The sequence below is a fragment of the Eubalaena glacialis genome, chromosome 10 (assembly GCF_028564815.1).
Source record: "Eubalaena glacialis isolate mEubGla1 chromosome 10, mEubGla1.1.hap2.+ XY, whole genome shotgun sequence".
Classification (NCBI taxonomy): Eukaryota; Metazoa; Chordata; class Mammalia; order Artiodactyla; family Balaenidae; genus Eubalaena; species Eubalaena glacialis.
Genome location: NC_083725.1, coordinates 99289177 through 99313569, shown reverse-complemented (window position 1 = coordinate 99313569; position 24393 = coordinate 99289177).

Sequence of the window (24393 nt, the reverse complement as noted above, 5' to 3'; positions counted from 1 at the left end):
TCAAGGAATTTACAATCTAGTGAGCAGACCCAAAAATAGGCAGGTGAGTACCATACTACAAGATGCATACTATGAATAATAAAAGTCAACAACATTTACTGGACATTTGCTACATGCAAGCACTGTTCTGTGCACTTTAAAGGAATGATCTCTTTTATCCTCACACTGACCCTGTGAGGCAGGCACTACCATTTCCCTCACTTTGTAGTTGAGGAAATGGAAGCAGAGAAGCTGCAAGGTTACACTGTAAGAGGTAGACTCAGACTTCAAACACAGGCAGTCTGACTCCAGGGCCTGCACCGTGAATCTCTCTCTACTATGCTGCTTTTCTGCCACGTAACATGATGGAGAATTGGAGGAATAAAGGTTCAAGGGATCTTTGGACCCAGGAATGCAAAAAGGTAACTTTGGACAGAAAAAAATAATTAGTGAGACGAGAGAAGGGCAGGACCTCTGGCAAAGCAGATTAGGTAGCAAAATCAGGTAGCATTCCGTGGCACGGAACCATGGGTGGAGGAAAGGCTGAATAAGCATCCTGCAGTAATGACCCGGGGAGCCGTTGGAGGGTGGCCACCATCGAAAATTGCAGTCCCAGCCCTCAGGAGACCAGTGGGTCCCATACAGGTAGCACTTTTATATAAGGATCAAAATCAGCACTTTCCCTGGAGTTCATCAACAGAGCAAGGATGGAAGACCTGAGGCCTGAAGAGGCCTCACCTACAGCCTTCACACGGGAGAGAAGAGAATGGATTTTGCAGAATTCTGTGTCTTTATGTGCTCTGTGCTTTAATGTTGGACTTGTGATATAAAGGATTTCTTAATTATCCTCCAGGTCTAGTTTAGGGCCCTGTTCCAGTTACCTACTGCTACCTAACATAGCATCCCCAAACTTAGTACAATAGCCACCATTTTATAAAGTTCACCATTTTGCAAGTTGGGACTCTGTACACACCAGAGCTGGAATGGCTATAGGATGGCTTGAATAAGTGGAATTGACTAGGACAACTTGCCTGGGGCCACATGTCTGAGGCCTGGGTTCTGAATTCCAGTTGAATTCCTAGGTTCTTTTCTATGATATACAAGCTGGGGTTGAAGTATCTGAGATGGCTTCTTCACTCAGATGTTGGCACCTGGCAGGAATGGCTGGATAACCAGAGCTCATGGGCCTCCCTCTTCCCACAGGCTCTCCACCTAGCTAGCCTGGGCTTCCTCACAGCATGGCAGTCTCAGGACAGTGGACCCATTACCTGGCGGCTGGCTTCCACTAGAGCAGGCATTCCAAGAGAGGATGTTGCTACTTCTTTACAGCTTGGGTGAGGCATCACTTTTTCCATATTCTGATAGCAGGCACAGTCTCAGAACCAGTCCAGATTCAAGGGGAGACGATATAGAAGTCAAAGAATTTGCGGACAAGCTTTCTCTATCACAGGGCCCTTCCTGCAGCTCCCCCTGGTACATTGTACTTGCCTCACCATGACACTTAAACTGAATTGTGACTTCACAACCTTAGTCAACATTATAACCCAGAGGCCAGCACAGCATCCTCAATAAAGTTTTGTTGAATGAATGAATGAAAATTAAGAGGGTTTGCCCTATATTTTAGATATCACCAAGGATTCTGAGACTTGGAAAGCAAACTACCCGGAAATACTACCTGAACGAAATCACAAAAATTTTACCAAGGAAGATACTATAGAAATGTGTATGTATTTATATTTATACATGTATAATGGACACATTATGTATAATTATGATGGTTTTGTAGATGTATGAGAGAACAGAAATAACTGTGCTGTTATTAAGTAACTCTGTTTATATAGTGCTTACTATGTGTGCCCAGCACCATACTAAGCCCTTCATAAGAATTACCTCAGTACAGGAAGTTAAGCTATATTATGGACTGAATTGTGTCCCCCCAAAAATTCATATGTTGAAGCCCTAACCCCCAGTACCCCAGAATGTGACTGTATTTGGAGAGATGGTCTTTAAGGAGGTATCTGAGTTAAAAGGAGGTCACCAGGGTGAGCCCTAATCCAATATGACTGGTGAAAAGGAAACGAAGACATAGACAGACAGACAGAGGGAAGACCATGTGAAGACTCAGCAAGAAGACGGCCATTTACAAGCCAAGGAGAGAGGCCTCAGAAGAAACCAACCCTACTGACACCTTGATCTCAGACTTCTAGTCTCTAGACCTTTGAGAAAATAAATTTCTATTGTTTAAGCCACCCAGTCTGTGGTACTTTGTTATGGCAGTCCTAGCAAACTAATCCAAGGTCCCAGAAGATGTGGGCAGTAATACTATCAAAAAGGATGAAACTTCCCCTCACTCTTGGTCAAATGTTGTGGAAATGAAGGAAGGATTGTGGTTCTTACCTAGAAGCACAAAAGATGACAGCAGCCTGCAGAAGGAGATATTAGACAGCAAAGGAAGATGAACAGAGCCATCGCTGACTGTTCAGAGCGGGAGGAGACAAGGAACCACTCCTAAAACACCCGAGGGCACCATGTCCTGCAACTATGCAAGACGAGGGCTTGAGTTATTCTATTTATCCAGTAAAGAAACAGCCTAGGACTGGAGGACTTAAGGACACTGGGATTAATACTGAACAGAAACATTTTTCTAATATAGTGGAGAACACTGCCTATAAAACTTGCCTCTACAAAAGAAATAAGTTCAAAGCTTTACCTTGTATTGTAAAGTGCCAGAAAGCCAACTTTCCCCTGCGATGGCCTCAAGAAGTCTCACCCTCCCCCTGCCACCATCAGCCCCACTATTCCTGCGAGCAGGGAGTTCCCCTGCAAAGGGGCAGGGGAGGGGAAGATGAGCTGGAAAAGGGATATTATATCAGTTTCCTGTGGCTGCTGTAGAAATCACCCCAAACTTGGTGGCTTATAAATAACATAAATGTATTCTCTCACAGTACTGGAGGCCAGAATTCCAAAGTCAGTATCACTGGGCTAAAATCAAGGTGTCAGCAGGGCAATGTTCCCTCTGAGGCTCTAAGGGATAATCTGTCCCTTGTCTCTTCAGCTTATGGTGGCTGCTGGCATCCCTTGATTTGTGGCTGCATCACTCCAATCTCTCTCTCCTCCCTTTCTGTCTCTGTGCCAGATCTCCCTCTGCCTCCCTCTAACAAGGACACTTACGATGGCATTTAGAGCCCACCCAGTAATCCAGGATAAGCTCCCCATCTCAAGATCCTTAACTTTACCACATCTGCAAAGACCCATTTTCCATTTGTAACATAGTTTACAAATACTTTAAAAATTACAAATTTTTATAATATATTCCATCTGGAACCATAAGGTAACATTTACAAGTGCCAGGGGTTATGACCTGATATTTTAGGGGCCGTTATTCCTCCTTCTAAAGGCATCCTCCACCTTTGCCCGACAAACAGGATTCCACCAGCCCTGGAAAGACCATTTTTGAGGCTGCTTGGGATGTCTGTCTTGAGATAGACCTAACATATATGTTTTTCTGTTTGCATGTATGATTGGCTGAGCACCGAAATGCTAATTTTCCTAATGATATGAATCTAAACATCTTTCATTCATGTTATGTCTACATCTATCGCCTTTCATTTCTTTAAGGCTGCAGGCGGGCTCAAGGATGCAGCTCACAGTGCAGCTTCTTCCAACATGCCAAATATACTCAGATCTGCAACTTCTCCCTAATAAAGAGGTTGGAATCCTCTCCACAGTGCAGTTGAGATACACAGAAACTCAAGAGATGGCGTGAAGGCCAGCACTCAGAGACCGGGGGCAGCAGGATGGAGAGGATGGATGGATGTGTAATTTTTAGCACATTAGCACATTTAGATGTGTCAGAGTGTTCTGTGTCCATTTGACTACAGTTGGAAACTTTGTTCTCCAGGAGCCTCTTCCCTTTACGGATGTGGGTTAGAGTTGTCACAAAGAGGAACTTATGGAAGAAATGAAGTCATATTCTCAGGTCACAGCGGGAAGATGTGACGGATGTAGGTGGGACTGGCGGGGTCCAGCCTCCAGCTCCCCTTTCTAACGAGGACCCCACCAAACAAGAGTGACCCCAAGCCAATCTCCAGAGGCAGCAGCTGCCCCAGATTTCTCTAGCAGCCCCCCTGCAGGTCCCCGTGGGCAGATGGGCACCCATAGGTTGTGGGATTTCCTCCAAGCCGTGGCCTGCTCGCCTGGACCAGTGGTTCAGGCTACCATGTTTAGTGACTGTTTCTCTGGTTCTCCGGCCTCCCCTGCCAGACTTTCACTTCCCCAGCTCCTCCCACGCTCACTGCAGATGTTCAACCCCTTGTTCCCACAGCACCTTTAGTGGTCCAACTGATGATGGGAGATGGCTTTTCAGATGCACAATTCAGCTTGTAAGTTAGTGAACTGAGAGGTATTTCTCAAAGTTTAGTCCAAGACCCTCCTACGTCAGAAATACCTGAAGAGCTTTTTAAAAACAGAACTTCAGACCTATGAAGCAAAACCTCCAGGGATAGAGCCCAGGAGTCTTCATTGTAACAAGCATGTCAAGTGGCTCTTGTTCACATACAGGTTAAAACAATTGTAGTATTGCTAAGATTAAAAACATTGGCGACCCTTAAAAACAGTAAGTAGTTCAGCGTTATGTACTAGCAGTATACACTAAGAAATATTATGTTGTACTAAAATGTTAGGTTTCATTTTCACAACTTTTATGTTATAATGTATGTTACTGTCATGGAGGAGAGGCCTCCAAATCTCCAACTTTTAGGAGAGAGCTTAGAGACAGGTATGGCCTGAAATGGTCCAGGTGAGTACATCACTGAATTATCACTGGTTACTTGTTATGTGCTACAGACTGGGTGATGACCTGGTGATAATTAAGAATATCTCTTGTCCTCATGGAGCATACACTCCAGTATGGGCGATGAGAACGTGATAATAACAGTTCATATCTATCCGATGCTTACTAGGTGGCCATTTACATGCATCGTTTCACTAACAACCCTATCAGAGACAGACTCTTATGAAATTCATTCTCCAGGCAAGAAAGTTGAGGCTTAAAGAGCCTAAGTCCAAATGTCACAAACCCAGGACTCCTAACCTCTGTGACACCCTGATTCCACAGAATCATGGAAGCGGGTCATGACTGACAGGCACCTTGAGTGTGAGGGCTGAGGAGTACAACAGAGTGGCAGAAACCATAAAGTGAGTAGGAACAATTTACACCATAAAGCAATATGGGGACAATCTTGAAATTGTATCCATATCCCTTCCTCTACGTGGGATTTGGTAGTCATGAGGCAGAGTTATTTCATTGCCCTACAAGTCTTCAGACAAATGCCTCACTCCTGTCAGTGCAGACAGCTCTGCTAAGACAGCCTGACAATCCTGCATGTTTCCCTGCGGTATGTGTGAGTTAGGCAATTTGATACTCGGATGTGTGATGCAGGTCCGGCCTGTGGAAGGCCTGAGGCAGTAGCAGTCTGGAGGTGCTATCTGTGGTTGTACAAGTTTTCACATGAAGAGTCTTCCCTCCTGTGGGTGCTATCCACCTGGCTCCAAAGCTTGAGACATCACGCTGCTCTCTCTCCTTGACTTCCTGATGATAATAAAATCGCCAGTTGTAACGAAATGCCTTTTTCTTTGTATTTTTGTAGGTGACTCTGGAAACCCCAGCAGGCCATGATTACAAGGAAGAAGGCTATTGGGACTATAGACGTCATCACGATGAGTTAAGTAAGGTTTCCAATCCCGGGAAGCAGTGTCCAACCACAGCTGCCAGGCTTCCTTGGAGCTGCTTGAGGCTCCTACACTGCCCAGTTCCCAGGACAATCCTCGAACCTCAGGACACACAGCACCCTGCGGAGCCGTACATCAAGGACACCCTACATGAAGGACACAGGACAAAAACTCCGCAATTAACCGAGCCCCCATAGCAACTGTTGCCATGGGCTCTCCTAATCTAAACCGGACAGCCCCCCGACTCCATATTAGGTAAAATATTCACCATGTAGCAACCTTGTAGCATCCTGACCAATCACCTAATGCCATCCTGCCAGCAGGAATTTTCTTTGTCTTGAGGCTATAAAAGTTGGCTACTGGTCCACAAAGGGGCTCGGGCTCTCCCTGGCGTATCAGGAAGCCAGCCCACTGTATTTGCAGCGCCCCTCACTAACTCTGTTCTTCGTTCTCAATAAACTCACTCTTTTCTAAAATACCTCGTGTCTGGAAATTCTTCTTCCAACCCGTGCACGGACCACAACACATCCCTGGACCCTTCCTGTCTGAGCGTCTCCTCTGATGCCCCATTACCATACCAAGTACCCTTGGACCAAAGTATAAGAGAACCAGATTCCCTGTTACCCTGCTAAACACCTTAGTATAAGGTTGATTACACAGTCCTGAACCCCACCTGGTTCCAGCCACTGAAAGCTAGAGCTCTCCTTGTAGATGCCATTGCTGATGGACCCCCTGGTCTTGTTTACTTGATTACCTTTTAATTGATGAACACACTCCCTCAACAGGATTTCTCACAAGAAACAAGTCAGTTTTTACTCCTACTCCTCTAACCAGAGGAATCTGAGCCCAAAGGAAACTGGTACTAAACCATCACTTCATCTTGTTCCTGCCCCCAACAAAAATTCATCCTTCTATTCCCACACCCACACTCACACCCACGATTTTGTGAACATCTGAGAACAGAAACAAATACTTGGAGGAAAGGATGGAGCCATCAGAGTAATAGCACATGATAGGTTTTGTATTGGCAAATTAAAAGGTTACTTGCCCTCAAAACCCCAGGGCTTCCACACACCTCCCCAAGAACAGCATCAGGAGGTGAATTTTCACCAAATCCTTACTGAAATAAGAAAAGAAAAAAAAACCGGAAAAGGTAGCGGGTTTTTGTGAAATTAAATTTGTTCAATTTAAATTTAGTTTGGGGATCTGTTTTGATTAGCTACTGTCACAACTATCTTGGTGGTTTAATGCAGTAAAAGTATATTTCTTACTGTGCTGGTAATTAAGCTATTGTATCTCTTCTCAAAGCCCACCTTTTACACTCAGCTTTATGATGCTGGAGCTGGAATTCAGCGAACCACACTATGCTTTGATGGCTGTTTCCTGAAGGTTCTACCAGTACGAGGTCCCAGAAGGGGCCTGCAAGGCTGGAAGAGGAATAAGGGATGTGCTCCTTCGTGGGCTTGTTTGGGGTTTTGCTTGTTTTTTTCATGTTTTTGTGGATTGCTTTGTTTTGCTACACCCATCAATGTCACCTGAGCACCACTTCTTACCTGGCGGCAGCAGCTAGTTCTAGAAGCAGTTGGTTCCGTTTTCCAGTTTATTTCCTCTTTCCCAGAAGGAGCCTCATCAAGCTGCCAGAGATATCAGTACCACACTGCAGGCCACTGTCCCCTCCTCAGAAGTCAGAGTTACAGCTCCACACTCGCTCACTCAGAATCCAGTGAAAATATTCCGGGTTGACAGTGGCCTTCCACATGGCCATGTGGGCACTCCGGCTCCAGTTCCCCTGTGACTCAGCCACCACCAGGGAACCCGGTCTTCCGCGGAAAGCTTAGCACCTGCCCCCACACGTGGAGGACGAGAGTGAGGAGGATTGTGGGGGATGAGAGTGAGGAGGATTGTGGGGGTTTTTACCGGCCAGGGCCGCGAGCTGTGAGCCTCACTTCCGCCCTATCCCCAGGGCCCGTGTAACTGCAAGGGACGCTGGGAACTGTAGTCCGTCTGTGGCTTGTGCTGAATGCAGGGCAGTCACGGCCCCAATGTCCTTCCAACCCTTGGATGTTAAAAACGTCCTTTCTTTTTTATTGGGAGGAGTTATCCGCCCGCTCCCGGGACAGCAGGGCAGGTCCTGGCACTCACTGGTAAAAAAGAACAAAATAAGGCCATTTGCAGCAATATGGATGGACCTAGAGATTGTCAATACTGAGTGAAGTAAGTCAGACACAGAAAGACAAATATCGTATGATATCACTTATATGTGGAATCTACAAAAAGGGTACAAATGAACTTACTTGCAAAACAGAAGTAGAGTCAGGGATGTAGAAAACAAACTTATGGTTACCAGGGGATGGGGGCGGGGGATAAATTGGGAGATTGAGATTGATACATACACAGTACTATATATGAAATAGATAACTAATAAGAACCTGCTGTATAGCACAGGGAACTCTAATCAATACTCTGTAATGGCCTATATGGGAAAAGAATCTAAAAAAAAAAAAAAGAGTGAATATATGTATATGTATAACTGATTCACTTTGCTGTACACCTGAAACTAACACAACACTGTAAATCAACTATACGCCAATAAAATTTTTTTTAAATGTACTTTCATAACTTAGAGTAACAGTAGATAACAGGCTTTGTATTGGCAAAATAAAAGGTTACTTGCCCCCAAAACCCCAGCGCTCAGTATGTCAGTGAAATTCAAAAGGCTGAGAACCACTGTTCCTTGCTAACACAGGTGGCCCCAGATGCCATTTTCATGCTCACATCAAGTGATGTCCTGGATCTGTTTATGCTCATTTCCAAGTTACACTCTTTCCCCCTGAACACAGTGATGCATAAAATATCTCTCCCACTATTGCACAGAAAACCTATATAAGTCATCCTTGATTCCTAACATCATGTTATGATTGTTCTCTGGTGAACTAGCATATTACAGGCTCCAGATGAGGCTCCAGATGCCAGGCTCCATTTGGCATTGGCCAAATTCTTTGAGCTCCCTGGAAGAATTTTTCTATTAAAAAAAAAAAAGAAAGAAGAATTACAAAGTTTAGAATAGTCTTTAAGTTAGTTTTGGTATTATCCTCTTTTCTACCTTTTGTTAAACTTAGTTTCCAGATAGTTGGTTAAGTTAATGTAATTACAGTTGGCTCTTTCATGAATCTTTGCAAACTATGAAATGTTTTGCATGAATCCCTACCTACCCATAAATTACTGTTGAACCCATATCAGGTATAGGTCACTGTAAAACTATAGGTCACCTGAGCTTTAGAAGGCAACTCTGATTATGAGACCCTCTTAGGATATCATCCTCTTGCCTACAAAATAAAAATGAGTTTAGCCTTTGGTGCTATTTCTATTTAAAAAAATAACAATGAACTAAGTTTTCAGGGTGAATAGACAGAGCCCTTGTAATTAGTGTAGTAAGAATTTTTTAAACCTAAGTCAGGACTGTGGGAAGTAAAGAGGCAATTAATAGTCTCTCTCTTTCTTTTTTAAAACAAGGTGGGGGTGGAGGGTGATCTTTAAAGCTTAACTCTTGAGGGTTAGCTTCTTTTTTTTTTTAAGTATTTGTTTATTTATTTATTTATGGCTGTGTTGGGTCTTCGTTTCTGTGCGAGGGCTTTCTCTAGTTGTGGCAAGCGGGGGCCACTCTTCATCACGGTGCGCGGGCCTCTCACTATCGCGGCCTCTCTTGTTGCCGAGCACAGGCTCCAGACGTGCAGGCTCAGTAATTGTGGCTCACGGGCCTGGTTGCTCTGTGGCATGTGGGATCTTCCCAGACCAGGGCGCGAACCCATGTCCCCTGCACTGTCAGGCAGATTCTCAACCACTGCACCACCAGGGAAGCCCTCTCTCTTTCTTTCTATTCATAACAAAAACATTTAAAAGGAGAAACATCATGCCAGCAGTGTTTTTTAAAGACAGTTACTGTTTTTTTTCTTTTTCTGTAACTCTTGCAAATCCAAGGTGAGCTAGACTGTGCCTGACAATTGCTAGACTATCTTAAGTTCCAATTGCCTCGTGAACATCAAAACCAATGCATTGAAGACCTCTAGAAACCTACACATCTTCCATTTTTCCTCTCCTACTCAAAGACACATCAACATCCACCAAGTCACCAGAGCTAGAGAACTTAGAATCATTCTTGGCAGCCTCCTGTGTACTATTTCTACACACATGTCTATCATTGCATGCGTGACATTGCATTGTATGTATTTATTATCATACTTGCCTCTCCTTCCAGCTACTGAAACATGGGAACCATTCCTTAATTTTTTTTTTTATATCTCTCATGCTTAGTACAGTGCTGGCACAGAGTAACCACCAAGTAAGTGAACTGGAAATCTTCTACTTCCCGAGCTCTTTGTTTTGTTTTGTTTTTTAATATATTTATTTATTTATTTATTTATTTATTTATTTATGGCTGCGTTGGGTCTTCGTTGCTGCGTGTGGGCTTTCTCTAGTTTTGGCGCGAGCAGGAGCTACTCTTCATTGCGGTGCACCAGCTTCCCACTGCAGTGGCCTCTCTTGTTGCGGAGCACAGGCTCTAGGTGCGTGGGCTTCAGTAGTTGTGACACGCGGACTCAGTAGTTGTGGCTCGCGGGCTTTAGAGCGCAGGCTCAGTAGTTGTGGCGCACGGGCTTAGTTACTCCGGGGCATGTGGGATCTTCCCGGACCAGGGCTCAAACCCGTGTCCCCTGCATTGGCAGGCGGACTCTTAACCACTGCGCCACCAGGGAAGTCCCCAAGCTCTTTATTTTTGGTCACTAAGTCCTACGCATTGTTTCCCTGAAACGTCTCTTGAATCCATCCTCTCCCTCCACATTCAGACCCTTGTCACACTCTCACTTGAACTATCCAGAATCTTCTATCAACTGTTCCCTCTGAGTCCAGACTCACCCCGCCTCTATCTGCCCTCCAGACAGTTTCCACTTTATCTTTCCAAAATACAAGTCTAATCAAGCTACGCCTTTGTCTAACACTTTCAGTCATTCCCTAGCATCTAGAATAGGGTCCAAATTTCTTAGCATGATTCTCAACACAGCCTACCCCACCAAGTTCGTCTCCAGAAACTTGCCCCTGTGTGTCCTAAGCTCTAGTCATTCCAAACAACTGATCATTTAATCAACAAATACTCCTTTGGGCCTCTGTGGCTTTTTCTTTCTCCTTCTTCCATTTAAAATTCCTTTCTGAGAAAACATTTTTCGCCTCAGAAAACTGCTAATCATCCATCAACACCTAGGTTAAGTGTCACTTCTCTGAAGTCTAATTCTCCAAAATTCTCTAGTCCTCTTCCACTAAATTTTGTGCCACTTAGGAATAGGAACCATGTCTAAATTATTATTGTATGCCTCGTGCCCAATTCAGTTTCTGACACCATCAGTATCAACAAATCTTTATTAAGAATAATTGCTGGGCTTCCCTGGTGGTGCAGTGGTTGAGAGTCTGCCTGCCAATGCAGGGGACACGGGTTCGAGCCCTGGTCTGGGAAGATCCCACATGCCACGGAGCAGCTGGGCCCATGAGCCACAATTGCTGAGCCTGCGCGTCTGGAGCCTGTGCTCGGCAACAAGAGAGGCCGCGATAGTGAGAGGCCTGCGCGCCGCGATGAAGAGTGGCCCCTGCTTGCCGCAACTAGAGAAAGCCCTCGCACAGAAACGAAGACCCAACACAGCCATAAATTAATTAATTAATTAATTAATTAATTTAAAAAAAAAAGAATAATTGCCAGCCAGTACCTAGGATTCTTTGGTATTCTGAAATCCTAATTCGTATCTTCACTTCTACAAAGGCTGGATTCCTGCTCTTCAGGATGACTCCCCCAAATGTCTTATTATAGTACAAATTGGAAACCCTCCAGTACCTCTGCTCAAAGTCAGAGACATGGTAACATCCCTTTTTAAGTAGCTAAGGAAAGTAACTTTACTTCTCTGCAAAAACAAAAAAAAAACAAAATAAAAAACTGCTGGTTTTATAAATCAGAGATGAAGTTAACACATAGTCCTTTTTGGACTGATCTGCTTTCCTATGAAGATGGATTTGCTAAGAGAAAGGAAGGTGACAAGCTACGTGAGGCATGTAAGAAGCAAATGCCAAGACTTGGTGAGGATGCAAGTGTGTGCAAAGAAGTGGGTCTTATGTCTTGAGAACAGTAGGAAGCCTCTGGACTATTTGACACAGGGAGGGGACATGATCAATTTGGGGTTTTATAAGGGTGACCGTGGTTGCTGTGAAAAAAAGTTTGAAGTGGGGTGAGAGGGGTGTGAGAGACCAGTGAGGAGGCCTTTGCCATTGTTTTTTGCAAAAAGTGATGCAAGTGAGGACTCTGAGAGCAGTAGGGCCAAAGAGAAGGGGGCAGAGTCAACAGATATTTAGGGGCAAAATTACCAGGGCTTTGTAATGACTGGACCGGGGTGGGAAGGAAGCAGGTAGTGAGCAAGAGGTCCCTGTTTTTCATAACTGAATGGAGGGAAGTGCTATTCCCTGAGATAGACAGAAAGGAGCAGATTTGGGGAGGAAATAAGTTTCATTTTGGACACTTATGTTTGAAGTATTTTTGACACTGTGAGGATGGCAAGTAGACAGTTGGACATGCAGCTCTGGAGTTTAGAGGAGTGGTTTAGTCTATACTGTTGATTCCATTAAAAAAAGTTAAATAAAATAGTTTGATGAAATATCTCACTTTTCAACCCATAAAAGATGATGCCCAGAGTAGCATAAGTAGAGCAAGAAAGATTTCTCCAGAATTCAGTTTTTACCAGTCACAGCTCCATCCTTGTAGAACTTCAGGCTGCCAACCCCTCCAGAAAACACTGCATTCCCCACTTATTTTAGACATGCTGTGGGACATGGTCTTGTTTTTACAAACCCTGCTAAATGACCGTCTGCCTTTGCCACACTTGCCTGCCCCTTTGTCTGCCCCTTTGGCGGAGATGGTCTTAAAATTTCAATCCTTTCTGGTTTATATCGCCATCTACTGGCCACTTCCTTGATCTGCAGCCACATGATCTTGAGCCCAAAGCAGACCTAATTAACCTGTAGTCACACACCCCAGTGTCCGTAGGGGCCATGTTTAAACTGAGTCACTGCCCAGCTCCATCCTACTGCCATGTGGGAGTAACCAATATTGCTGGAGTTAACAATTTTTAAGAGAAACTGAAACTGTAAGGGTTTTTTTTCTTAATGAAATCTCTGTACTTCTAAATGTCTAGCTCAGATTTTTTTTTTAGAAGACCACCTGGGCCAAGAAAGACCTCTTACAGTCCCCATTTGTTCCATGGACCATCAATTTGTGACTTTTGGTCTCATGGGTGGCACATGGACAGCATTCATGTATTCATTCATGACTCACCCCTAACTGATACCCTTTCCTACTGCATCTGAATGCATCCTCAGAATCTATCTCAACACAATCCTCCAGGGAGATAATGTTCCAAATATTCAGATCTGCATATGAGTTTAAACTTATTTGCCACGTCTATTCTAGCGGTAACCACAGAATAAATGCTTTTCCTCAGAAACATGAGAACATCACAAAATGCCCCAAAGTCCCTCCCTTTGCCTCCTTTCAAGAGAAACTGCCCTGAAGCACACACACAGATGCCAGAATTCTTTTGGTGCCTATTTCTATTAGCAGGTATTGTGTTAGCTGAGTCTACAAACTATTCCCATTCCCTTTGCACCTTGCCTCTGCTTGGTGACCTTTTAAACAGCACTGTAGTTCAGTTGAATCAACATCTTTTTCTTTTTCTATTCAATCTTGGCCTTCACCTCTCCTCTCAGCATTTTTTTTTTTTTTTTTTTGAAATCTCAAAAGCATTTCCCTAAACACCTTGTTCCTGATTAAAAGCTGGACCTGGACAGTTTTCTCTACATAATTCTCTAATGCAATGATAATTGATGGAAAAGCCTTTTCATACCCTGACCTCAGAACTCAAGGGCACTGGGAGAATCTGCAAGCCCTATTACTTCCTGCAAAGTGACTCACTTTGTTTTCACCTGAGTATAAATGAATTGAAGAAAGAGTTCCCATTTATTCAAATTAGTAAAAAACAATCATTTTCCCATGTAAAATTAAAGCTTAGCAGGCACCTTTCCTTGGGAAGACATGAAGCTGAACACTTTTCATTTAAGCCAAACAAGAGCATTAAGAAGATATATTCCTTCAGAGCTGTACTCCTTCAGGGTCCTTGAATGCCAGTTGTTGGCTTACTTTTTAGCCAAAGTAAAAGATCTTTTTGCTGCTTTCTTGAAGGATCACCATTAAGAAAAGAACCAGCAGTTTCTCCATTATTGAGTTTCCTTTGTCAGGGGCAAAGGGAGGAGGAATTAGAGTCTCATATCTTGGAGAGTGGTTGTATTAGTTTGCTACAGCTGCCATAACAAACTGCCACAGACTGGGTGGCATAAACAACAGAAGTTTATTTTCTCACAATTCTGGAGGCTAGAAGTTCAAGATCAAAGTATCAGAAGGCTTGGTCCCTCCTGAGGGCCTCTGTCTTTGGCTTGTAGATGGCTACCCTCTCTCTGTGTCTCCACATGCACTTCCCTCAGTGTCTGTCTGTGTCCTAATCTCCTCTTATAAGGATGCCAGTCATATTGGATTAAGGGCCACCCAAATGATCTCATATTAACCTAATTACCTCTTTAAACACCCTAACTCCAAATACTATCACATTCTGAGGTCCTGAGTGTTAGGACTTCAACATAAAAGTCTGGGGGGGAGGGGACACAATTCAGCCCATAAGGGTGGTCTTGAGGATAGCCTATATTAGAGCAGAGTTTAAGTGTTTAGTGACAAGTAATAGAAACTAATTCATGCCAGTGTGAGCAAATCATCATCATAATCATCAAAAGAAAAAAACGAAAGAAAAAACTCTGAGGCAGAAAAACAATCACGCCTCAAGAAGGAAGGAACCAGAAACTGAAAAACTCTCACGACACTCTCTCTCTCCTCCCTGCTCTCTCTGCAAACAGGCATCTTCTCTCTCCACACACCTCCTTTCTCTTCTCCTCATTCCACAGGATAGAAAATGGTCCCTAGACTGCCAAGCTTCCCTAGGAAGGTCCTGCTGTTTATCCAGACTGGCTAGAAAAACTTCAGGCCCTATTTCCAGGGTGAGAATCTGACGGTCCCAGCTGAGGTCAGGTGTTCACCATGGTCCAATTAGTTATAACCATGGCGATGTGGTCACCTATTTCACACCTGACTCTTCTGGGCTCGCCGCTGTGAACTGGGGTGATTCCCATAGGAAAGGGGGGGTGGAGATGCATGATCACTGGCCTCTGAATAGGGTAGATGTTCTAAAACTTGCCACTGGGTGGATAAAGATATTTTTTCTGCGTGTCCCACTCTTTTTTTGTCAGACCGTAGTACCTGTTTCTCTCCTGCTGGCTAGACTAGCTAGATATTTCTCCTCTTAAAGCATAGACAATAGGTAACTATAGCAACTGGTGGTACAGGTAATTGCGATAAAACATTGCCCAGGGGTTAGAAAGCCATGGAGACAGTGATCCCTACATTCAACTGGGGCATTAATTCACAGCTAAGGTGAGTTTTTTGTCTCCAGAACAATCAATGTTTTACCTTTTAAAATAAAGAAAAGTGTGTGTGCCACAATTCTGTCTGAAAACTCAGGCACTGAAGTGGGCCCAGGAGATGCCATTTCAAACAAGGCTCACCTTTTCATCCTCCAGGTCCATGGCTTGGTTAGGTCTCCGGTGCCGCTAATCTTCTCCTTTGTCATCTTGGCTTCAGCTGTCCACCATTTCCAGGAGCAGGCTGATGAGGAAAGACACAGGTTCAATAACATCACCTTTAGACCTGATAAGACAGCATTCCCTTGGGACTTCCCTGGCGGTCCAGTGGTTAAGACTCCATGCTGCCACTGCAGGGGGCACAGGTTCAATTCCTAGTCGGGGAACTAAGATCCCACATGCCATGCAGCACAGTCAAAAAAAAATGTTTTTAATAAATTTTAAAAAGACAGAATTCCCTCAGATGTGATCAATTCATCCTCCAAAGTTCCAGCCAGTAGGGTAGGCATCCCAGAACCTTTTGACACAAAGTGATCTCCCTCCTCACTCACTCTCACCCGAATTCAAGGACACAAGGACAATATCCTTCCCTCTCTCTATTTTAAAGTACACATCGAATTGGAGTGACTCACTTTGGAATCGCTGGGATAAAGAGACAGACATAATCCAGGGTTTTACGGACTCATGTCCTCTCTTGCCAGTCATTTGGGAGACAGCTGAGTGATAAACACATGGATCCTGGAGCCAGGCTGCCTAGACTCAAAGCTCTACTACTTACTAGCTCTACCTTAGACAAGTTATTGACCTCTCTGCACCTCAGGTTCCTGATCATTAAATGAACCAATGTACATAAAGTGCTTAGAGCTATGTAGTTTATTGCTATTATTATTACTACTGTTAAAGATCTGTCCTGAAGAGCCACCTCAGGTTGGTCTGTGACAAAATGTAAGGGGCACTCTTCTCCATTCTTCAGTCAGGGCTCCCAGCTCTCCTGCCTCTTTTTATTGTCTCCTCCCCAGCACCCAAGCATCTGGGGGCTTCATGCAGACTTCCCCATCAGGTCCCACCCAGAACTCCCTCCCACGGTAGCTGTACTCTCTGAAAGTGCTGACTCTCTGAGAGAGAGGTAGTTCCCCCGTCTTTGGAAAGAATATCCTCAAGGTCTTCTGTTTCCTTTTGTAAAAGCTTTTCCTACTCTTTCTCCAATAACACCCATGCATCTATAGTTAATCGGGTTATACCAATTTACTAATTATCTTCTAAAGCTGTCCCCTGCCCTCCATACTCACTGCAACAGTCTGAGTTTGGACCCTCACCTGCACCTGTCATCTCTCACCTGCACCATGACATCAGCTTTCCTACTGGGTCACGCTACCAATTTTGTCTCCAATCTGCTGTCCATAGTGCTAGCATAGGGCTTGTTCTAAAATTTTGATTTGACCACAGATTAAATATTTTTCCAGATTAGATTTTAAGGCTCCCTACTGCCAGAGAGGTATATTTCAAAGTTCTTTGTATGGCCCAGAAACCCCCTCCTGACCCCTACCCACTTTTTCAGTCTAATCTCCTATCACTCCACTTACCCATCACCTACACTTTAGCCACAGAAAGCCACACGCTATTGCCATTCTGCTCTAAGTATTTCTATGTGTGGTGTTGTTACTTCCAGCTGGAGTATCCCAGATTTCCACCCATCCACCTGGCTAACTCTTACCCATTTTTCATGATTCAACTCAGCAGATATCTCCTCTAAAAGCCTTCTATGTTTCCCCCCAGAAATAATCAATCACACTCTCCTTAATACAACATACATGAAAAAGCACTCTAAATATTAGTTTTCTAGACTCCCCCCACTCTTTAAATCACTTTATTGAGGTACAGTTAACATGTAAAAAGTATAAGAAAATCCTACAACTCAACAGCCAAATTTAAAAATGGGCAAAGGACCTGAATAGACATTTCTCCAAAGATGACATAAACTTGGCCAAAGGTATATGAAAAGGTGCTCAACATCATTAATCATCAGGGAAATGCAAACCAAAACCCCAATGAAATATCACCTCAGACCTGTTAGGATAGATATTATTTAAAAAAAAAAAAAAAAAGAGGTAACAAGTGTTGGCATGGATGTGGGGAAAAGGGAACCTTGGTACCCTACTGGTGGAAATTAAAACGTTACCGCCATTATGGAAAACAGTATGGAGGCTTCTCCCCTACTTTACTGTAAGCTCTTTGAGGTCAGGAATTACCTTGTATCAGTCTTAGTATTTCCCTCAGCACCAACCCCAGAAAAGGGTATGAGCTATAATAAACATTGGACAAGTGAAGGAATGAGGGAGGGAGGAGGGAGGTGTTATTCTTTATATACAGCAATAATAGTACTACAACCCTATGGACAGACTTTATCTTTTGGATACGTTTCCAAACACTGGGATGTGTCATATAGATATATCCATATATTCTCATCCTTGTTACCCTGGAACTAATGATTACAGTATGGCTGAGAGAGAGGTTAGAGCAGTCTCTGACTAGGGACAAAGCCAACTGGCTCCACTCTTAAAGGAAATTCTGATCCTGGCCTCCTCATTAGTATCACTCACTCACTCCCCAGCTGAGCCCAGAGCCTTGAATGAGGTCAGCTGGCAGCACAGCCCGGCGGTGGGATTGAGAAATGTAGCACAAATTTGCTCCAACCTGCAATGAAACCGAAAAAGCACATGTGCTACATGTCAGAGGATGGAAATCTTTTCCACCCTTCCTGCATTCTTTCCTTCCCTCCTTCTTCCCTTCCTTCCTTTTTTTTGATACACATTCGCAAATGTGGTGCTAGTGTAAACTTGAACCTAACAACTTTGGTGGTTGATTAAACTCTTCAGTTTCACTCCCCTGCTAATCAGCTACAAACGCCTTCGACATGCACACCACCTCAGAGAGGGTTTATCACTTAATTACTATAAAACAACCCCACAGGTTAATGCATGCTTGATCTCAAAGGAGTGGCAGTGACCATTGTGTTTTTATATCAATTGCATAGTAAGAAACAAGGATAGAGAATTCAGGCCTAGAAATATGACACAAGGTCTGATTTAAGGAAATGTGCTTTCTTGGGACTCAAGAAATGCATCCTTGGCTCCCACTACCACTCCCCAAAACTTGACCTACCATTTTGCTATAATCTGAAATTTTAGGACCAGAAATGTATTCCTTTGGGTTTTTCCTATTAAAAGGCAAATATCGTGTAGGATGGATCACATATCAAACTATGGTCAATCATTTATGCCTCAGATAAGTCTAGATAAAATTAGCCATTTTTCTAGGGCACTGGTGTTTATAGAGAATTGAAAGAGAGTAGCTGGAGGCAATGACCTGAGTAGCTGGGGCAGGTCCACCACCAAGGGTGGAAAACAAGGCAAAAGAGGAAGGAGGGTCGGAGAAAGCAAGTTTCATATCTGTACCTCCTGCTTGGCATTGATAAAATTGTGGACAATTGTGTGGAAATAAGAGGTCGAGGAGTCTGACTGTAGCTGGCATCCTATTCTGCAGGATTGAGTTACTGAAATTTTCTGCCACTGATTTTGCATCACTAGCATCCCAAGAATGAGGCAGCATGAATTCCAGCTCAGTGTTTCCCTTTATACAGTGTATATGCTTCTGAAAAGCTCTGGGTAAATAATTTTTCATAAGTCAAATCGTAATGTAGGTATTCCAGGGGAGAATTAGTGAGGAGATCATCTGGAACAGTGAAAATGTCTTGACTACTTTGTAGAAATGCTTGCTTTCCTACATCAGCCTTGCTTGCGAAGAAGTACACTTACAGTGTGTTTGCCTCTCTCTCTGGAAGGCAGAATGTTTAGAACTCAGTGACAACTACTGATTTAATTTACAAAATGCCTGTTCAGGTGGGCAAGGATCTGCAGGAGCGCCCTGATGATCTCATTATGCCTGTGTGGAGTGCATGAAGTGAATACGATCATCCCCAAACTGCTAAAAGGTTGTTCTTCTGACAAGTTAGTAAAGGACTGAGCAGTCAGTCTCCTCTCTTGGTAAACAGAGAAGATGCCAAGAACTAGATAAGAGACTTCTTTTAGCTACAGGCTCCTAGAGTGAGAACAACTGACAAAAAGTGTATTTGAACAAAAGCCTCGGTTGCATTGAAATAGTTACTAGAAACTCAAGAAGAATGATGTGTATCATTGTGGTAAATGAAGTTAGACACTCAACTTGCTTGCAACGTGGGTCAACAACCTAAAGGATGTTGTGAGTAGAAAAGCATGCTCTGTATCTCATCAACTTAACTGGGTTTGCACAAGATGATCCTTTCATTCAATAAGGAAAATAATTGGCTTTTTAGGCAGTACCTTGGGGACAAAGTGAAGTATGCCCCCAAAGAACAAGGGTGCCCACTGAAAAGCAAACCAAATAAATCAACACTGAACGGGAGAAAGCAAAAAGTCTACTGAGTGCTTTCTGATGCATAATCAATGATATTGGCACAATGGAACCTTACCTTGACCCAAAAGAAATATTCTTCAAAGCTATCTGCATCCTTTTGCTTTGAATCCTTATTCAACAATCTGCTGATTGATAACTCAGCTCAATGCCTGGTAAAGGGGCCATCCAGGCACAGGCAGGAGTTCTCTCTTGTTGTAAATAATCACATTGGCATTCTAGTTTATCCATCAATCTCATGTGAATTGACTTAGTGAGTAGCCATCACTTTAAATCTGGTCAATTCTAAGTATACTGATAAGCCCAGTTTCTGTAGCCCCATACACAGTAGCACATTTACACAGCTGCTGCTACATAGCACCAAGAAGCCTTTCTATGGCTTTATCCTTTCCTTTGCCATTGATCTTTTTCCATTCTTTCACCATTGCTTAAAAGGTTAATTTCCCCTAGTGGTTTGACTCATAGGTAGTTTCTATACAATACCAAAAGAGCTAGTTGACCTCTTTGACTTGTTCAATGAAAAACCCAGCCATAATGGTTATTTGGCAGCACAGGCAGAGTTGCAAGGCTAGACTTGAGGTTAACAATAAAACCTGAGGTTAAAATTTTTAGTGCGATAGACCCCTTTAGGAATCTGATAAAAGCTTTGGAGTTTGGGGTGTTCCATACATCCCATCTACAGAATGCTATTTAAGAAACCTGATCTCATGCAAACCCGTCATTTTGTCGATGGGGAAACTGAGGCTTTGTGAAGGGAAATGACTAACCCAAGGTTACACAACTAGTTACAGGCAGAAACAGAATTAGGTCTTTAACATCTTCAACCAACGTTCAACTGACCAATTTTTTTTCACTGCATAACAAGTCATATTGACCTCAATTAGACACAGCAATAATGTGGAAATTCTGCTTGGGCACCCACCTCTCCTGGGACAGGAAAAAAGCTCCAACAAGATCTCTTCCCCCAGCTGACCCGCATTCTCTCAGCCAAGCTGCACTGAGTCATCCAGCTCTTCAGTCTTTATTCCTATCTTTTAAAATGGGAGCTGAAAGAGGGAAACGGCTGACCAACCCAATCTGGAGAAGATTCCAGAAGTTATTAGTGCTCCCTCCTGCAACCTGAACTACATATGCAAACTTTGGGTTTGTCCAGTGATTTCAGGCAAACAAATGTGAGACCATGAAACGAGAATAGCCACTCTATCTGAATTCACTAGGCTGGTCAACGAAAACAGATCATCTAAGGGACCCAGGAAGGCTTCTCCTAAAGCAACTTCTCTGTAAAATATTAACTAACATTTCTATGATGTTTTATATTTCATAAAGTGCTTTCAGGTACATAAATCAACTAAGGAAGGAAAACTAAAAAGGAGTGAGGGATTAGCAAATCTTTAACATTAAATGGTTTATTCCCGAAACAACTCTGAAATAAAGATCTCTCTTTTTAACTCATAAGGAATCAGACTCGGAATGGCTAAGTATTTTGCATGAAGTCACATAGTAACTAGCAGAGCCAGGACTCAAATCCTGACATCTGAGTACAATTTTATTTGCTAGATGACAAATTGAGTTTCTAAGAGGTTATGTCACTCCTTCTATTCATCCACTGCCTAAGTTACGGTGTTTGTATTTGAACTCACATCTTTGGATCCTAAAGCAAGCCTTTCATTCCGTTGAGTTAATGTTTCTCGACATTCTCTGCAAAGCACCGAAATGAGAATCACCCAGCTGCCCGTTCTTTAGGAAAAATAGGTCTTGAATAGGGATTCTCAAAATGTGGCGCTTGGACCGACAGCTGAGAACACTTGTTAGAAATGCAAGTTCTCAGGTGCCACCCAGGACCTGCTGCATCAGACACTCCGGGGGTGGGGCCGGGAATCTGTGTTTTAAGTGCTCCTGGTGATTCTGATGCCTGCTAAAATCAGAGAGCCACTCACTGATCTAGCGGCATTCTTTCCCTTAACCCCTCCCTAAGACAACTCATTTTTACCTGGGCCTTTTCTAGATCAAACAATTCTAACACATGTACCTTCACTTAAAAAGCACTGAAACATATTCAGTACTGGATCTAAGTCCATCATACTTCGCAAGACTCCAAACCCTGTGGCATCTGATTCTGCCACATAATTTCACTTTAATCTTTTTTCCTCAAACACTCTCAGAAATCTGAGGACTCAAGAATCTGCTGAAAACCATGGACATAGAGAACAGACTGGTGGTTGTCTCAGGGGAGGGGTTGGGGGAGGGATAGAATGGGAGGTGAGGGTTAGCAGATGTAAGCTTTTATATACAGAATGTATAAACAACAAGGTCCTACTGTATAGCACGGGGAACTATAATCAATATCCTATGATAAACCATAATGGAAAAGGATATTAAAAAAAAGAATGTATATATATGTATAACTGAACCACTTTGCTGTACAGCAGAAATTAATACAACATTGTAAATCAACTAACTTTGATAAAAAAAAAAAAAAGAATCTGCTGAAAGAACTCAACCCTGAACTTGTCCTCAGAGACTGTTCCTAATGAAGAGGAAAAAGATGCCCAACAACATCATTTGCTTCGGAACATTTCACAACTCTAAGCAGAATTGTTAATGGAGATGCTTAGATTAGAAAATAGAGTTTCCTCCAAGAGAACCCACCAGGGTAGGTTGTAAGGCTTTGTTTCAAAGCTGAGCTTGGCGACATGACATTGATGTGTGGGCCTTTCACAGTTTACTTATGTTTTGGTGGGTGGTTTGTTTTAAGACATTAAATGTTCTTCTCAAGCAGGTGTTGGCTGGATAGAATAAAACTAATTAGTTTGATCTTGGGGAAAACTGAGCCTATGTGACTGGATTTCAGACGGTGTCCACGTTTGTTACTTGCTTGAATTACGCAAGCAGTCTAACAAGGGGTAAAATGTATTACTTTTCCCAGAGTGTGCTATATTTTATCACGGAAAACACAATCAGTGGTACCAAATGCAAGTATAATGTTTGCTGGTTAAACCAACACCATCCTGCATCTCCCAATTTATTGCTTAGCAATTGAATTTACCAGAGATGGGGCTGTGGGTTAAGCTTTCACAAGGAATGACACAACACTACCACCATGTGGTTCCCAGATGCAAATGGCTGGGACAGAAGTAATATTCATCCCCACTGAAATAGATGCACTGCTTCCTGGGCCTCCCAACAAGCTTAACCTTTGCATTTTCAGCTTAGAATTCAGCTGGAAGAGGAGAGATAAGGCCTTTTTCCAGATGGACATAAAGTATTAATCAGAAAGTGCAGTAGTAAAAAAAAAAAAGTGCAGTAGTGCCTGGGTAATCAGGTAACCCTAGGAACCCCCGTTTTCACCTCTCCTTCAATTCCTTCTGTTCTCTCCCCACTGTGTTCCTTTCTTGTTAGCAGCTATTATTTGACTGCAGCTTAATCAATTTCCACGCCATTCCTGAATCTCAGCTGCTGGCCATTTAATGGTGCCCCCTGAGCTCAAAGCATAGGTCCCATTCCCGTTATGTTTCTCTAGGTTTCACAAAGCCCACGTCCAACCATTAGGAACCAACTCTTATCCTGGTCTGTAAGAGGGAAAAAAAGAAAGAGAAGGAAAAAGATGGGAGATTCAGAAAACTAACAATGATCACTCCAGCAGTTGACTTGCCTGTTCTTGGACATTTCTTATCTCTTTATTAATCATGTAGGAGTTTTTAGTTAGTATGAACATCAAAGACTCTCACAGACCATCTGTAACTTTAGGGAAAAAAAGAATTATTTTTCTAAATAAGTTAACGATATATCTCAGCAAGCTTATTTGCAAAGAACAATCCCTAAAACTTGCATTAGTGTACCTTTAGGGTTCCAATATCGTATGGTTACTTACAATCAGCTAACGAAAACTGAGCACGTACTATGTGCCAGGCATATGTCGTGTGTTACTGATAACACACAAAACAGACATGGCCCCAGCTCTCATGTTGCTCAGCATCCAGGAAGGAAAACATTTAATTTTAAAAACTATAGATGAGATCTGTTCTATAAAGAAGTACAAAGTGTAACTGTTGGCTCCCCCTGAGAGATTTTCTCACCTCTCCCAAAAGGAGGCAGTAAGGGGTAGCAGAAGGAGCATAGGTCTTACATCAGATCTAGGTTCGAATTCAAACCTTCTCACCCACCAGCTGGGGACCTGGGTAGGACTCTTGAAGCTTAAGTTCTCTTTTCAATAGAATCGATACATAAATCTCTACTTCATGGGGCTAGTAAAAGGACTAAATGAGATATTGCATGAAAAGATGTGCGAGCTCTTGGCACAGGGTGGTAGCCCTCTACCCCTTTCAACCAGCATACTTCTGATGAAGAAAAATCTGGTTGCCCCTGATTTTTACAGTTTCCCCCTATTATTGATGGCCCTACCACCTACCAAGCCCTGGCTAGGTCCTCCATGTCCGTGCTATTGCTAATTCCCAGGTTAGGAGTAGAACTTTGCTTTTTTTAAATGCTGCCTTCAAAACTAAATACACACACACAAACACACACACTCACATGCACAATTCTTGTCTGGAAACCTCATTATTTGCAGCGGTGATGATGAATCTGTTTTGCTCCCATAGTATGGCTGACAGCTTTGGTGTTTTCTCGTTTAAAAAGGTAAATTCAAAGTGGCTTTTATCTTTGGAGATGAGTTGACATTTAATGCAA